Source organism: Pocillopora damicornis, chromosome 2 (assembly GCF_964200805.1).
Source record: "Pocillopora damicornis chromosome 2, jaPocDami1.2, whole genome shotgun sequence".
NCBI lineage: Eukaryota > Metazoa > Cnidaria > Anthozoa > Scleractinia > Pocilloporidae > Pocillopora > Pocillopora damicornis.
This window is the reverse complement of record NC_142671.1, coordinates 8,386,428-8,403,891: the sequence shown is the minus strand read 5'-3', so window position 1 is coordinate 8,403,891 and position 17,464 is coordinate 8,386,428. Positions and strand designations below refer to the sequence as shown.

The 17,464-nt window shown below is 37.4% G+C and overlaps 1 long non-coding RNA gene and 1 pseudogene across 2 annotated transcripts; one reads left to right on the top strand and one right to left on the bottom strand.

Annotated features, from left to right (window-relative positions):
• The first annotated feature begins 3,691 nt into the window (after positions 1-3,691).
• Positions 3,692-6,007, top strand: LOC149049764 (uncharacterized). Its single transcript, XR_016183372.1, has 4 exons — positions 3,692-3,915; positions 4,318-4,388; positions 5,367-5,391; positions 5,727-6,007. It is a non-coding gene; the product is annotated as an uncharacterized LOC149049764 (long non-coding RNA).
• Positions 6,008-6,647: 640 nt separating this feature from the next.
• LOC149049763 (uncharacterized) lies at positions 6,648-10,857 on the bottom strand (annotated as a pseudogene). Its single transcript, XR_016182243.1, has 5 exons — positions 10,806-10,857; positions 10,203-10,376; positions 8,456-8,755; positions 7,548-7,882; positions 6,648-7,254 (listed from the first exon to the last, which is right to left on the bottom strand). The product of XR_016182243.1 is annotated as an uncharacterized LOC149049763 (transcript).
• Positions 10,858-17,464: the final 6,607 nt, after the last annotated feature.

Here is a 17,464-nt window from a genome sequence, read left to right as displayed (position 1 = left end):
CCTATTTAGCCAGAACAGTCAAGAAGATTAGCTGTTAGCTTATCACAAGAATAACAAAGATTTATTAACGAAATCATGACCTTAGGCTCCCTGAACTTTTCCCTCTAGTCTGAAGTTCTTTTTCCTCTATGGGTTCAACGTCAATATGAACCAAAAAGAAGTCTGTCAGGACCATACCTACTTTTTTTGACCACATCATATCGATCGTGACATATTATAAATAAATGGTATGACATGTTTCTTTTTCCTTACATAACTAAGACAACATTTTTATTTAAATCACAACTGTAATGAAGTTGGCAAACGTAATTCAACGTACAATACTTGAAGATTGCTGAGGTTGGCAAGCAAGTCAGATGGTAGCTCCTCCAAATGGTTATCACTCAGGTCTCTGTAAAATGCAATGGCATTTACAAATAACGTGTACAAGGGGAAATATCCGTGATCAACTCTGACTTTATTATTCTCAGGTGATTAGCGTTTACAAGAAGACTGAAAAACTCATTACATAGTTACAAGAATGTATAAAGAGGAGAATTTCTTTTATAAGGGTGATGAAACTCTTACATGGACCAAACTGTCCCTATAAACTTAGCAATCATATCAATAATTATCAAAATCGAAAGGCGCCCTAGCATAGTAAATTGCAAATAAGTCAATTTATTTTTAAATAAAAGTGTGCGTGACCAGAAACTTTACCAAATGATTTCTACTGTTAGAAGATAAAAAAAATTTCCATGGACTTTAAGGTTCTAAATATTCCTGGATGAAGGCTGCTTAGTGTGTTGTTGTGGATATACCTGTGATTTGATTGGAACGATTGTCAAAGGCGTTGATACTGTCCGTGTATTAATTAACGCCTCCATATGCAGGGTGCGGAGTGTGGAGTGACTAGTGCATAGTGAGGACTGCGCTGTGGCATTTAATTGCTTGTTTTGACTCAGGTAGAAACACATGGAAGACGAAACGTCAGTACTGTTGTCGGATCTTTCCGTCCTTAGGGCTCGACAATTTATGATTACACAGCCGAGTCAAACTATTATAACTTCTAACAGAACGTTGACAAAATCCATCCACAAAATATGACTTCCTATGACACAGTCCATATATGAATCGACAAAGAGTAAATTCCCCGAAAGTCACAATTTTTCCTGCTAAACTAGGAGCTACTAAAGGAGCAGACCCAATGAAAGAAAGGTAGGTAAAGTTCACTCACAGGATATTCAAATGTGGATTGCGATCAAATAGGGTTGGAGGAAGGTCTTTCAGCTTGTTTTTGTTTAATCTCCTATTTAGCCAGAACAGTCAAGAAGATTAGCTGTTAGCTTATCACAAGAATAACAAAGATTTATTAACGAAATCATGACCTTAGGCTCCCTGAACTTTTCCCTCCAGTCTGAAGTACTTTTTCCTCTATGGGTTCAACGTCAATATGAACCAAAAAGAAGTCTGTCAGGACCACACCTACTTTTTTTGACCACATCATATCGATCGTGACATATTATAAATAAATGGTATGACATGTTCCTTTTTCCTTACATAACTAAGACAACATTTTTATTTAAATCACAACTGTAATGAAGTTGGCAAACGTAATTCAACGTACAATACTTGAAGATTGCTGAGGTTGGCAAGCAAGTCAGATGGTAGCTCCTCCAAATGGTTATCACTCAGGTCTCTGTAAAATGCAATGGCATTTACAAATAACGTGTACAAGGGGAAATATCCGTGATCAACTCTGACTTTATTATTCTCAGGTGATTAGCGTTTACAAGAAGACTGAAAAATTCATTACATAGTTACATGAGTGGATAAAGAGAAAATTACCTCTATCATGGTGATGGACGATTTTCTCTTAAGGAAGCAATTGAATTATCCATTCATCTTTGCTTCTTGGTATATTTGGCAGCTGGTTGATTAGCTATTTGATGCTTTTCTTTTTTCTTTTTTTTTTTGTCTATCATTTGAATTTATTTGACTTGAATGATTACATGTAATATACGCACAAGATTGTCGTTGTAGCTGGTACTTTCCATGGAAATGATTTAAGTTGTTTTCCACTGCAGTTAACTACCACTGACTTGCATTCACAGGGTTCTGGACAATCAATTGTAGTATTTGATGCCAAATAATTGCTTCTTACGGTTTCAACAGCTGTTCAGTTAAATTTACATACGTGATAAGTATTTCCAAAATAAGAAACAAAACTATGTACTGATGACTGATGATTACTAAATATATTTGGTAGAGAGGGCTAAATTATTCGCCAATAGTATTTACGAGAAGTGAAATGTCATCGCTTACCCAATAAAAAAATAAACACGAACATGGTTTTCTTTGTGACAGACATCACGCGAGAATCACCTGAAAGCACAATAGACAAGATCAACGCTTAAGATCGAGGCAAACAGGCATGGCAAAGAAATCTATGTGGAACGCATTTTCAGTCTTGTGGTCAAAGGGGAAATAAACTAAGGCGAGCTTGGAAAAATTTGAAGAGCTGAATATAACGAAATCTTGAAAAAGCAACTATAGGCGTACACTAAGGAACCAGTCTTTATTTATCAACGGTAGGGGAAATGAAGGGGGAATCAGTCGTCGCCAACAGAGTATAAAAATAGAACTGTAGAAAATTGACAGCCGATTGACTTTTAATGAGAGGGACTCATGCAAATATGAAAATTACTATTTATCGCCGAGGGGGGCCGGGGGAGGGGGGAGGCAGAGGATTTGGTGGACCACGTAGGGGTCAACAGAAACGGAGGGGGATCAGTCGTCGCTAACAGAGATTAAAAATAGAACTATAGAAAATTGACAGACGATTAATTTTTAATGAGGGGCACTCATGCAAATATGAAATTGACTACTTATCGCCGAGAGGGTGGGGGGGCAGGGGGGGGGCGATTATCTGAGAAAATCACGTGGTGTTCAGCAGAAGCGGAGGGGGGGGGGTAAGTATCGCCGACAGAGTATAAAGATAGAACTGAAGAAAATTGACAGCCGATTAAGTGCGAATGAATGAGGATCATAAGAATATGACAATGACAATGAGCTTTATTGCTGAAGTCCGTCATCAGTCGTGCCTGGTCTGAAACAAGCTCAAAGAAAAGCATTTGAAGCAGTCAGTGTTGACGTTACACTAAGACCTGCGATTCAAACGCACTATAAAAGTATATATATATATATTTTTTACCAATTGTTTTGAACTATTTAATGTACTACTTGCAATTCACAAATGGATGGATTCAATTATTTACCTGAACTACCCCATCGAGTCTCTGGTTTCTTGTAAGCCACAATATTGCACCGTTAAAGACAGAATTGCTAAAATAACGTTATTTGAATACGTCTGCAATAAACTGCATGAAAACGTGGATTTGCATGCATAATTATCGATAATTATGTGGTGGACGATACATAATTAATATCCCGGGGAACTGAAATTGTTTTGAAACTTCCAAACTTTTCAGGAATTCATCTTTCTTTAAAAAACTGAACTGTTCATTTGACTTCTTGTCTCTACTTATAACAAGTATTTGTGGTTTTTCATCTCTTTTTCGTTCAATATGTTCAGTGCCTGTCTAGCCTTCCGCGGCTATGGGTGGAATTCCACCCATCATTTCCGGTTGTCTCGTCGAATATTGCGTTACTCCCGATTCCTTCCAAACTTGGTGTGTATGACGCTAAAAGATTAAACAAATCATATAGTGAGTTTGAAGGGCGACAGTTAAATGTGTGCTACACAACCTTCATTTGAGTGCTAAAATTTCACCGTCGAAGATGGTCTCATCGTCGAAGCGTGCACGGGTGAGCTTTATCTCCGCAGAAATTGCTTTAGAAAAAATATTTTACGATGAAGACACCGCTGATGGGATGGACAGTGGAGAAGAAAGTGATTTAGACCGGCAGATCGAGGTGGGAAGTCAATATCGGCCATCGCGAAATGGTCGCCATCGCACATGTTGTCTTGAAATGCGAAGTTGTTCGCCTCAGATAACCCTTTTGTGATTGATTTCTCGCGTACTTCTTGAAATTTGATTACAAATTAATTTTTGCGACTCTGAAAATCAATAATTTACGCTAAGAGTGTGTTTTTAGCGATGAGATGTGATGCGATTCAAACTATTTGCACAAGCGAAATATTAGACGCGTAATTCGATCAGCTGCTAGTTGTTGCTATGGAGAAATGCATTTTTCGAACGCGTCGGATGCTTGGGATTCGTTGGCGATTTGGCGATTTAGTTTAGTATCGCTTGTTCATTCGGTTAATTTTGAGTATTTTACGGAATATAAGCAGTGTACATTTTATATTTTTAGCGAGGGAGAAGTTGAAGATGACGATCGGCCGTAGGAGGCTTGCGCTTCGACTTAGGAACCCATGGCTCCTGGTGAGTGAAATATTTCTAACCTGCGAAATTTAACAGCAAGTATATTTCCGAATGCGTATACCATAGAATAACTTGAATTTGTTTAGGATATTATTCTATAAATGTTGAGGATAATTGATTTATTCATAGAAAATTATATTTTTGTTTGAATGTGTTGTTGGTGGCCCCTCTGCTCCTTCTGCTGCTACCAGATTCTAACCACAAATAGTGTACTACGTAAGTCCATGAAGTGGTGGAAAACTATGGTTTACCACCTATTTGACATGGCGGTAATCAATGGCTTTATCCTTTTCAAAGAGCATCAGGCTCAGTTTCCTGACAATGAAGCTCTAAAAAGGCCCTCTCAGTATTCTTTGGGTGATTTCTGGGAAGAAATTGTTGGCAACTCTGTGGTTTACCCAATTATGGTAGTCCACCAGAGAATACCATGATGAAATCACCCCCTTCCACCCCAGAGGAATTTACAACTTTCCATATCCCAATTTTCTCTGATACTCAGAGACGCTGTGTGGTATGTTATAAAGAGGGTAGGGGAGATTTCAGGGTTCGATCTTATTGCAATGCCCCTCAATGTCAAAAGTGTATGCATGTTAGTAAGGGTTGGGATTGTTTTGCAGTGTTTCACTCTAAGAAGTACCACAGGCAAATTTTGCTGATGTTTATTCCAATGTTTTTAGATGTTGTGTTTCTCAAAAATATCAGAAAAAAAAAAATAACTTTTTTTACCTTGTTGCTTTTATCTTTGTCAGTGGAAATAGTTGTGATTTGGTCCTTGTTTTCTCAGGGAGGAATCTCATTAGTTAGTAGGGATGTTAAAAGGCAAATTCATTCACCCAGTAACACATCAGGGCCTACCCATCCTCCTGTGATAAAGTCGAATTTCCCAACAAATTTTTTTTTTTCCGGCTAATTTTTTGGAATGACATGGGCGCACATAAAAATTCATGAAAAATTAATTATTTATTCTTTTTCTTTCAGATTTTCAGGAAATGTTGCTGAAAAGGTAATAATTAACTTCTGCTATCAATTAATCTTAAGTAACCTATACCTGTGAGGAAAAGTGACTTTGACCTCAAGTTTTACACTATGTCTTACTTATTTTGTGTTTTAAATTTTACTTTTTAGGAAAGTCCTGGGTTTCAATGATGAATTTTTTTTTTCCTGAGAAGCCCATTCTATACACTTTAAAATGACATATTGTAGGTGTTATTCCTGTAAATGTTTGTTGAGATATGAATTATAAACTGAATGTGGACAAATTTTTGCTAATTTTTTTGGAATGACATGGGTGCACATAAAAATTCATAAAAAATTCATTATTTATTCTTTTTCTTTCAGATTTTCAGGAAATGTTGCTGACATGTTAATAATTAACTTCTGCTATCAATTAATCTTGATTAACCTATACCTATGAGGAAAAGTGACTTTTACCTCAAGTTTTACACTATGTCTTACTTATTTTGTGTTTTAAATTTTACTTTTTAGGAAAGTCCTGGGTTTCAATGATGAATTTTTTTTTTCCTGAGAAGCCCATTCTATACACTTTAAAATGACATATTGTAGGTGTTATTCCTGTAAATATTTGTTGAGATATGAATTAAAAACTGAACGTGGAAAAATTTGTGCGTTTTTTAACTGCAGGTGTTGGGCTAAACATGACGTTATTGTCATTGTTGGTTTTTTAAAAACTAGCGATCTTTATCAATTAAAGAAAATTCAAATGAAACACGTAGGATGAAATATTTTTAATTCACAAAGAAATTGTGAATGGTAATACGACTGAAGCTGAGGAATACCATTCATTCAGAAATAGATATTAGTAGAGGATGTATTTCCGAGGAAGTGAAAAGAGTGCGCATGCCCACAAGAAGCTAAAGCTTGGCACGTGGCGTTTCGATACATAAATTTCTCACCAACACAGATTTTTCTATGCTGCCGCATTTAACAAACCAGATCCCACAGACCGCCTAAAACTAATGTAGGGTTTTGTTAAAAAATACATATTTATGTCCTGATGCTTTGCCTTAGGTGAGCTTTCCATTGCAAATCTAGCTCTTTTTCAGTTATTTAGGCTAAAAGGTGAATTTCACATACAGTTCATGTTTCTTTTCATGTTTCGTGTAACAGTCATATCATGTAATATCTAAATTTTTCAAACTTCTCAGATTGAGCCTGGGCTGCTTGTTGTGTCAAACTTACCAAATACGTCAACATGTTCAGATCTTTTTAGAAGAATAAGACAACCATCAGCCCTGCATGTTACGATTTATGTACTTTTATTCATGGACGGGGAGCTGTTTATAACCGTTTTCCTTAGGCACTCGGGTGAATCATACACGAGGGCCAGATGACAGCTCTTTATAATAAACTAGCACAAACATATTTTATGCATCAAGTAATAATACGAACTATCACTGGATCAAAGACAATTCTTACCCTGATTCTACTAGTTTGATCAAAATGAAGGATCGATTTCTGTCGCTTGGCCGTGGAAGGTCTGTGTACGAGACTAATTCTGCCCTCGCCTCCACCCCTCCCCCAACTTAGCCATTGAAGAAGTCCGATATTTTTATTATTTTGAAGATTTAACTGAATTCTTTTCGAATGTCATTTATTGCGGAGTAGGTGGACGCCACACCACCAAAAATTCCAACAGCTATGAGTTCATACAAGAAAACCTTGATATGAAGAGGAATATTACGTTCAATTCTCAAATAAAACAAACAGGGAAATACAAAGGTCAATGCAGTTATTGTGGATCCTCCAATAAGAGACAGAATGGGACCAAACTTTAGGATGAGTTCGCCAATGCCAAGAATAAAACACATGATGGCCGTACGAAGGAGGCACCGTTTGACACCAAATCCTGTTGGAAAAGAAGACCGAAAAATTACTTAAGGTAGCGTAAGTGTCTAACATTTTATGAAAGTAAGACGCCGATAAGGAAAACAGTTTTACACGAAAGAAGCAAGAAAAAAAAAAGCGCTCGTATTTCGCCCCTAGATATATAAGCGTAGCTGTGGACCCTAGGGCTACCTTGATCACATTCCCTGTAAAATATTAGATTCTATGTTTTTTTTACGGAATAGGTAGACGTCCATCGCAACCCTTGCTTCCCGCTGAATTAATGAGATTAACCCTGGGTGTATTTAAACCAACCTTGAGGTATCCTCAAAAACTCCTCAAAAGACTGCGATACTGGGTTTATCACAATAACAAAGCTTAACAGCAGGTGAAGTGTGATCAGTACAAGCACTATGTCTAACATAACAGCAGCCGCGTCATGTCCTTCGTATTTCACGCTCTCGAGAATGTTCGATGTGATGTTCTTGCCGTAAGCCACTAACCGAGGATTGACACAGGCAGATCCATGCTTACGACACCAACCTACGCCCAGAACACAGAAATTGGAAACTTGGAGCATTTTTTCATGTCTGTCTGAATCGTTGGAAAGGTTGAAGCGCCACCAAATGAAAATAATATAGTTCCGAAAGCTAAAAGAAAAGGAGAAATTAAAAGAACTCAGCAGCATTGAGGAATGAATATAAGGTTCCCTTTAGATAAAACCTACCATCCTCATTTTTCTTGCGAAATTTTTAGCCACGCAGTGGATAGCTCTTACTGACGATTAAAATGTTAACATTTCGCGGCACATTCTAGTAAAAAAGTCGTCATTTTTTTATTACACTGGATAATCTTGTAAGTCGACTTGGCCACACCGAGACCATTGGCAGCCTCTGTTCAGAAATGGATCACAGATGCAGTCAATACGTGGTAAGAAAAAAAAAAGAGCACATGAAGCGCAGCCGGTTGTGTCACTGATGTTTTTACCACATGTTGATGTCTTCTGTGATCTATTACTGTACAGACCCACAGCAACGTAGAATCGATTTTCTAATTGTAGAGATGACGAAAGGTTGTTAATAATGACGTCATCTATGCGTTTGTCTTCCAACAGAACATAAGTACTACCAATAAAATGCTTGTATAATTCAGCTTATCGTATAATTTTATATGAGTAGTATATATAATTATATATGATAATAAGTCCACTTAAGAAAACACACCTGAAAAGAAACTCTCGAAGCTTACACTAGGTTGTTCAAGAGTATTCAAATCAGACGGCATATCCAATGCGATGCACACGCAGATCATCAAACAAGCCATAGCAGTTGCTACACTAACACTGACAGCGATCCCTCAGAAGTGCTTGGGCGTTCCCAGCCACGAGTATGGCAGCAGAACAGCAAAAAAAATCACGAGCCAAATACGCAATTCGCCGGTTTTCCCAACATCAGCCACGTGCAGATTGACAAGATTTGCCAAGTTTCCCGCCGCCAGGATCAAAAACACTACACACACCCCTAGTCATAATATCAAAACAGTAACGTCAGATAAAACCTAAACATCTCATTGTCCAAGCGTGGATGTTTGTTCCAGGTGTAAAAATATTGGTTTCGGAGCCTTATCAAAGACATCGAGGTTGACCAATGTTTCTCATGGTATTGATGCGAAGCTATGTTTTGCCGCACGAGAGTTGAAAAAGAGGATTTAACTCATATTTACCTTTTGATTTACTACCCTTTACAAAAGTGATGGAACCCAGCATTTTTGCTCTCAGGAGAACGTAAGATAAGTGCCATAAGGCAGCACCACCTCCGTTTGAACCCCTTAAATCTAAAGATGTGACAGGCAATTTTCTTTCTCAGCTGTCACACATTTCTATGCATAAAATTAGTTAAGAGGATTTAGTTTTTCGATCATATTCTCTAACCAATCAGCGAAAGTACTCCTATGTTTCAAGGAGATTTTTCATGTCAAGGAAACACTCCTGAAAGTCAGAGGGAACTGTTTTGAGTAAGTGTGGAAGATTTCAGGCACGGCGAGAATAATGATGAAGGAAAAGATGGGGCGAAATATTAGCTATAGACTTAATACAATTGAAAGTACAACTGTTATTTCTTTCCTTTGAGACTTGTAGTGCAGAATGAACCTCTTTCGCCAAAATGCAAACGCCGTATAGGGTTAGGGGGTGGGGAAGTAAAGGGATATTGACCGCGATGATATACCTAACATTTGCCCCACAAGACACTGGTATACCTTAAAATTGTAAGGAGTCACCCGAAAATTTCCTCGGCCTGATTGTGACGCCGTGAAGGCACATCAGAACGATCTTTCGTAGCAGTCACCTGCATTTTAGTGAATGACACTTGATTCTCTAGAGATTATCAACCTGCTTATAAGTTGTCCTGTAGGGATGATGAGCACAAAAGCGTCGGTGATTTCTCTTTCGCGCAGGATGCTTATGCAAATCAAGTCACAACCTCGGTCCTGTTTCTCAGGGAGGAGAGGTCCTGGGAACGAAGCAAAGCAGAGTTCAAAGTGGCTATTTGATTGCTAAACCTGATATGAACTGTCTCACACGACTCTTTAAGTAAGTAACATATTTAGAAGTGGGAACCCAAAAGCAATTTTTAGAAAATTCTCTTGGGGCATTAGACTCAAAAATAATCGAGCAAGCAGACGTCATCTTCGTGAATCACATCATGTAAAATAGAGTAAATACTCAAGGCCTATGTGGAGGAAACACTTTAAAAACTCACTGCCTCGCATGTATTTATTATAATAAAGCAATTATTGATTGATAACCCTGCAGCGAAGGGTGATGCATGTGTTCATTCCCTTGGAAGCGTCTCCTGTTGCTCCCTAAAAGTTTCCTGGTACCCGCTTCCGTTTATTTCAATTTCTAAATTTAAAAATCTCTAGTTAATCAATAAGCATTTCATTTCAATGTTATTTTCAGTACTGTATCGATCAGTGTGATGTTGATGCAGACAGTCACAGCCAATGATGCTCATCTTCCATAAGCATTTTCTCTGATTGCTGGGTACGGGGACCTTACGTGTCCGTTGTACTCGCTATGCCTCTTAAGAAGAGTCGCCCACGATCTCCCAAGAACCGTTCCACATGATAGACATGACAGCGTAACTTGTTTTCGTCACGCAATCTTCATAAATTACATGTATTTGACAAGTGCCTGATAAGTGCTTGAAATTAACACAATCTTTTCTGCTGACAGGAGAATGACTTTGACACAAGAGATTGGACTGAGAGATGTTTTGATACCACTGGAATGCGTAATCCATTTGAACTCAGAGCTGAAGATCTCTCAGAGCAGCCAAACTACTTCACTTGTGCCTTCAGAAAAGACAAACTTGACAAGTACGTTTTCTTTGTTAACCATCAGGATTATGGTTAACAAATGGCTATGGTTAACCGTGATGATTTCTTCAAAAGTGCTCAGCGAAGTAGAATTGTAAGTGATTCCTGTAACACAGGATGTTTACTTTGAACTCAACTTTATCATTACAACATTACAAGTCTGATAGTTTTACAGTCATGTATGCCTTGTAGCACCTGCTATGGTAGGTCTTCTACTCACTGAACAATGACCAAATGTTATATTCATCCTTTGCCTGATTTATAAAATAGTATACTCAGGTAACACATCGATATATATCTCAGACAGAGATGGCAAAACAAAAAGAAGTACAATAAATATTGATGTTCAATTGCAAGCACGTTCACAGAATTTTGACAAGAACACAGTATGGTGAGAAGAGGAATCAGATTGGTAAAAATGAAGCAATCTTAATCAAAACTATACTTTATGTTAATGACTAGCATTGAAAATTTGGGGCCCTTTACATTAGGAAGAGAAATATATTTTTGTCAGTCATTGAACAATAAGAATATTGGCACCTACAGGGAATTTAAAGGTACATGTCAGTTTTCTCTGATAACAGCAAGACTCTTTGAAGTATTCTCTTTTGTATTAATTTTAATTATTGATGTCAGCTTATTAAACTGATTTTGCAGTATATCATGTATCACATTGTGTATGGTGTGATCAGAAACTTATACCTAACATAATGTAGGTGCATATCCTTGTCATTTATGCATCTTTGTAATATGATATTAGGCATTGGATGCTTAATTGGAAATGGATCTTAGGCTGCAGCTTATCCCTTACACGAGGTAAAAAATTAATTGCAAGTTTTGTTTTGTTTTGTTTTTTTGTCTTCAGTATAACAACTCCTTACTGTGAAACTTAAAAAGTGTCCAAGAAATTTACTATGGCATAATTTGATGGATCACTGCAATTTACAATGATTTCTCTAGGTTTAAAAAATGAGCAGTTCCTGAATGATAGTCCTTTAGAAGAGAATATCATAGGCTTTGAAACTTCTCAGAATTTAGAGTGACTGAAAACAGAGACCTGAAGGGCAGTGGTGAACAAATTTAAGGGCCCTCATATTTGCACATGATTATTAAGTTGAAGGCCCAAGAAGGCTGACATACAGTTATATCATACAAAACTTAAAATTAAAAGCTTTGTCTCCTGTCATGAATTAAAGGGACATGAAAAAGCCAAACAAAGCTATATAGGTCATGGTTAATTTTTTTGTAAGTGCACTCCATATGGTTGAATGATCCCATGCAAGGGACTGGCCAGAGGAAAAGGCAACATACCGCATCAGTTTTCTCAGAGTGATTTGGAGTCTAATAAAGATATTTTCCTTGAATCAACAATTATGTCAGGTTGCTTAAACAGGATTCAGCCAAATGTTGGCAACGTTAGCCAACTGTGTTTTCTTGTCATTTATTTCAGAAAGTACAGTAAGGCATTCTCGTGAGATCAAAATTTTAGAATGAAAATTTAATACAAAGAAGGAATAACATCAAACAACTACATGTCCATATGTTTAGTCAAGTGAGAGTTGGACAATGGATGTCTTGATCCAGGGAACATTAAGCTTGTACATGGGGAGCTATTCAGACTGATACATGTACATTGTACATGTATATAATAGTAATAGGACTAAGAGGAGTCCAATTCAGGCTGTAATTATCCAAGTGATTAACAAAATCGGATGATTGCACTGTGAAGGCATCCATTGTACCTTTTCATTAAAAACAAAAACAAAATGGGCAAAATGTGAGACAACAGCATGCACATGCGACACCTTCTTTCCACTTACACAGGCATAGTGTGTTAATTGCCCTATTACACTGTCCAATTACAAGCATGATGTGTACACTGTCCTATTAGTGCTCAAACTGAGCTGGAGAACTCAAGAATTTTGTTATAGTTTTGATCAATGAAACCAGGGATTTTGAATAGCAACAAAGTATAATTGTACTTCAGGCCAATTTTCAGGGTATGCTTTTTGTTCATGACCATCAAAATAATTCAATCAGACTTGAACACAACATGTACGAAAATCATGTTGTCTCAATCATATCTAGGACAACTGTGTGGTTGTCAGTTGCTCATAACACACACAAAAGTAATTTTTTAGCATTTTGAAACATGTTATTTTACCTTTAGGTGTTGATGTTACAAATTAAAGAGTTGCATTTGATTTTTTTTTACTGGAGATAGGTAAAAGAGATGGATTTGGCATATGATGAGCACACTGTAATTTATAATTACTTTATCAGGGAATTTGACATGTAGAGATCTATACATTGCAAAAATTACCACAATAATGCATGGAATAACTTGATACAGCACCATCATTTTTGTATTTTACAAAGGTTGATGTAGGGCACTTATGAAAAAGATCAATCCAATGATCCTCCAAGATCTGAAAATGCCAGACAGGTAATTTTTTTATTATTATTTTTAAATTAATAGACCTCGTAAGGTTAATTAGTTTTGTGTATGTTGTTTCCTGTTAAGTTTACAGTGTACATTGTGTATGTACAACTCGGACCTAATAAACTCCTAAACAAATCTATGGTATGCAGTCATTTCGTACCCATGGTTGTTTTGTACTCATTCATGTTTTACTCAAGCTGGGTACAAAATGACTCAACTAACTGGGTATGACATGACTGTGGGTGTGAAACGATCGGTAACCCAATCTATGCCATCCTATTACCATCTCTTCAACTTACACTTCATCATTTTTGTAAACTTCTTTCAAAGCTGATTTGTCATTCAAGCTACAGTACATGTAACCTTTTTTTCAAAGATGTAAACATCAATTCTCCATCCAGTCTACCATACAGCTTTTACAGTTTATATAATCAAACAATACTTTGTCCCCTGAAGTTTTTTCTTTCTTCTTATCATATTCCTGCTTTTAGATGTTTTAAGGTGAATTCCTATTTTGTAGGAACTTGTAAGAGGAAAATTAGAGTCGAACAAGTCAAATCACCAAAGAAAACTTTGTTTGTTTGTTTGTTTTTTCATTGAATTTTCTCCTTCCCAAATATTTTTACTTCTACCCCTACTCTTGATATTCTTCTCAAGCTTGTGTTCAGATATATCAGACTTGAAACTTTTGATAGCTTTTCTCAATATTTTCTTTTAAGTGCAGTTATAAATTTTTCTATTGCATTGTTTTTTCCAGTTTTACAGTTGGTAATCAATGATAGTTTTATTTGTGGGTTGTTGCTATTTCAGTTGTTGTTGCAACCATTGGATCATATCAGGTAAAATCACGTACACAGGACTGTTTGACTCAAGGTGTGCGCATCATTTTTTGTTGTTAATAGTTGTTTTGGTTGATTATTCATTAATTTTGTTGCAGAGATTACTTTGGAGAGAAAATTGGAATCTACTTTGCTTGGTTAGGCAAATATAATTAATGACTTCAAATTTCATGTGCACTCTGATTGAAGTAAGTTATTGTTTCAGCTGTTTACTCATGGCTGCATATAATTTTTGCTTTTAGAAGAACACATATTAAAGGCTATGACTGTATTCTAGTCAGCCAGTGAGACTCAAGGACATTGCACAATGCATGAAGTTTGGATGTCAATGAGGAAAGCAGTGTCATCAAACAAATGTTACTCTCTTGACTGTTTGACAGGTTTCTACACATGGATGTTGCTCCCAGCAGCCATTATGGGCCTTGTTCGTGTGATTTATGGACTTGTCAGACTGGAGTCTTACATTCCTGTGTAAGTGATGAGTTTGGTAAGGCCTATATGTGCATTCTATCATATGTAAAGGCCTTATATTCATATCAGCCGTGAAATGGGCTCATTGAGGACTGGGAATCTTAAAGTATTATTTAAAGTTGTCGTGAAATGGAACAAAAGAAAAATATACTTGGTGATACATTTACATGTGCTATTTTACATAACTTTCACTATAATGTGCATCCAGTGTTTACTATTACTGCCAGTGGTAAGCGTCAACAGTGTTGCAATCATTGGTTTTATACTGAAAAAACGCAAGTCAGAGAACGAACTTTTTTTTATTTTTGTGTAAACGTGGCTTTCAGACAAGTAAAACCAACTGTATGTATGTATCTTTTGCTTTAGGAAAGACATCTGTGATACGTCTAAGAACTTTCCCATGTGCCCTTGCTGTGACAAACGCTGTCCCTACTGGCCTTTATCGGACACATGCATCTATTCAAAGGTGACTTAAAGAACATTTTCACCTCTTACCTCAAGTTCCTTCTTTTCTTCCTCCTCGACTTCTTTGCTAAAGTTCTTTAAAGGTCACTATTTGGCGACTTAACCAAATTTGTCATTCTCTTCACAGTCAACCATACAATTTTCATATTGTTTGTTCAGAGAATTTAGTATTGGAACAACTAGTTATCCCCAAATTGATACTTTTCTTTATTATTATCACTTATCTGGTTGATATTATATTGATATTGTAAGGAAAAATTCTGTCTTGGTCACTCATGGGAGTTAAAGGGTTAAAATCACGAAATGTTTGCCAAAAATGGAGAAAGAAAAGAAGAAAGCAGAGAAAGAAATTTTGTGCAACATTGAATTTAAGCACCACAGTTTCTTCCTGCTGGCCATGATGACCAAATGGCCGAAGTGTGAGGCCCTGTGTCGCATTAATAATTGATGTAGCCCCATGTTAAAGGGGCTACACGTAGCATAAACCATGAATTTGGAGACAATTCATAATGATTAACTCATTATTTTGCTGGGAAATATTCATCTTTGTAGTTCGTTTTTCAGAAGTTATCTATCCAGTTTTATCGTCTACATGTACTAATGCCCTCTTTGATTCTCTCCAGGTGGCTTACGTTTTTGACAATGAGTTTACTGTGGTTTTTGCCATTTTTGTGTCGATTTGGGGTGAGACCTTTTTTTATTTTTAAGAATAATTGCTTGTGTAGTAAACTGTGTCAGACCCCGAAGCTCTGGTGTTGACAGCTGTACAATTCATAAATGGCTAGCACGTGGAACCTTAAGTCTAAATGTTTAAGCCCTGGTGTGGTCATTATATTGAGTTGTTGGGCGAGATGATTCACTCTGAGAATGCTTCTCTCCACCCGGGAGTATATACTTATTGGCAACGCTGAATAGTCAAAGAAACTTGACAGAATGTTTGGGCAACTTGTACTGAACCATCCCGTTCAAGAGTCGAAAAAATAGCTAATGGATTGATTACCTAACATTTCATAAATAGGATCATTTTGTCTGTGACTTTCACAGAAAGGAAACTTTGATTTTCTTTCAGGGTCGTAATGTAAATGCAATACTTTGCTGATGATCATGTGTGTATTTGAAATTAGAAGATCCTCGCAGCTAAGAACACTACTGAAACTAGTAGTTGTAAGTAGGACCTGAAAAAAATTTCAGGCCCGTACGGGATTTGAACCCATGTTACACAGCCACCATGTTTCTTGAGTTTTGGAAGAGGCGGCAGGCAGAGATTGCTTACGAATGGGATCTATTGGAATATGAGGACGAAGAGGTACGATATTAATTAATCAATCAATGTATTTATTTATGACTTTTGTTAATTATTTGTAAGAAGGCAAAGATTAGGCTTGGCAAGGTAAGCTTATGCCGTTTAGGATTTATCCAGGAACAAAAAACCACACTACTTACTTCTCCGTGTCGATTTTTCTTTCGTTTTGTGAATGGTGCTTTAAATGTAAACGTTTTTGTTGATCTTGTTGCATGTTATAAGCAATTAATATTAATCTCACGAATCTCTGAACTGTGTTCGTTTGAACTCAAGGTACAGTTTATTACTTAAAAAGACTCGCAAAAACTTGACCGTCAGTCCTGTTCAGTGTGTTTTTCATTTGACCATCTTTCCATAAATGTACAAGCTCCAATTCATTATTCTGTTTTAGGAACAAGTACGAGGCAGTAGCGATGGAGACCCGTTTGAACCCCATCACGAAAGTGGAAGAGCCTTTCATATCGCTTGGGAGGAAAGTGCCCAGATTTATTTGTAGTTTCAGTTTCATCATCTTCATGGTAAGAACTGGATAATGTTTAATAAGGCTCAATGTGATTTTTGCCAGGTTTAAACCGAGATAATGCAGCAGTTTCACCAGAGCCTCGCAACGGCATCGATGTACATTACTACCTTTCTGCTTTGTTTCCTTCCTTCCTTCCTTCCCTCCCTCCCTCGCCACCTCCCCCTTTTGGTTGATTGTCCATTCCGCGCACCAGTTTGTTGGTGTTGCGTTGACAGGTGCCTGGAGATTGGCTGCGGCTTGATTGCTGGGAGATTGCTTCCCTCCAATGGTGTCAACTGTTCGCATCCACCCACCCACCCACCACCTTGATACTATTGGGCGTCGCTACTCGGACGAGGCGAAACGCTCATATTACTGCAACAATTTGACCTTTTCAAATCTAGATTTACCTGAATTCTGTAGCCCCGGCGTCTTTTACAAGCTAGTTATAACCGACAGAAAAACTGGCTTTTGGTCACCGGTATGGCTCGTAGTGTTTTAGTAAAGAGTATGGCGCTTGTCGTCATCGCCGTGTTTGCTGTTGTAGTATACCGTGTTGCAGTATACGCGGTGTTAGCCGCAAGCAGCGACTACAACATGGGAGCTGTAAACATGGCCACGTCCGGCACTGCAGCTCTCCTAAATCTCATTACCATCATGCTCCTCAACAAGGTACCCGCATAAACTTATCTTTTTCTATGGAGACGGTACACAACTAGTAAACATCTTGAGGTAAATTTTTGTTGTCTGCCCTATCATGTAGATGTTCGTTTGCGACTCTTACACAGCGATGATTCCTAATTGAATGAGCAGATATTAGTTAACCCTTTA